The sequence below is a fragment of the Sinocyclocheilus grahami genome, unplaced genomic scaffold (assembly GCF_001515645.1).
Source record: "Sinocyclocheilus grahami isolate Dianchi unplaced genomic scaffold, SAMN03320097.WGS_v1.1 scaffold271.1, whole genome shotgun sequence".
Taxonomy (NCBI): Eukaryota; Metazoa; Chordata; class Actinopteri; order Cypriniformes; family Cyprinidae; genus Sinocyclocheilus; species Sinocyclocheilus grahami.
In genome coordinates this window covers 1,071,576-1,072,196 of record NW_015505450.1, presented here as the reverse complement: position 1 = coordinate 1,072,196, position 621 = coordinate 1,071,576, and positions in this window count along the sequence as shown.

The window sequence follows — 621 nt, the reverse complement described above, 5'->3', positions numbered from 1 at the left end:
TGGAATTATTAATTAGAATTTGATATTCTTAGTATATAATCTTGAGATATAATTATTCTTCTAATTTCTATAGTGATAGTGAAATTATACAAATAATAGTATTTACTGGTGTCAGTAAGGATTCATTAAACCGATCAAAAGTGACAGATTCATAATGTTACAAAAGATTTCTATTTTAAATAAATGCTGCTCTTTTGAACTTTCTATTCTGTGAATTCTAAAAAAAAAAAAAATGTATCACGGTTTCCACAAAAATATTGTGCAGCACAACTGTTTTCAGCATTGATAATAATCAGAAATGTTTCTTGGGCAGCAGATCAGCATATTATACTGATTTCTGAAGATCATGTGACACTGAAGACTGCAGTAATGATGCTGAAAATACAGCAATAAATTACTTTTTACAATATATGCACAGCTAATTTGAATTAGAAAAATGTTTTGCTGTTTTTACTGCATTTCTGATCAAATAAAGACGAAAAAAAAAATTACCTTTTGATTTCTAAACTTTTTTTTCTCCAAATTGTGAGGGGAAAAAAAGTCAGAATTACAGTACGAGATATTGAGATATAAACTCAGAATTAAAGGGGTCATATGATGCTTTTTTAAAGATCATTATTT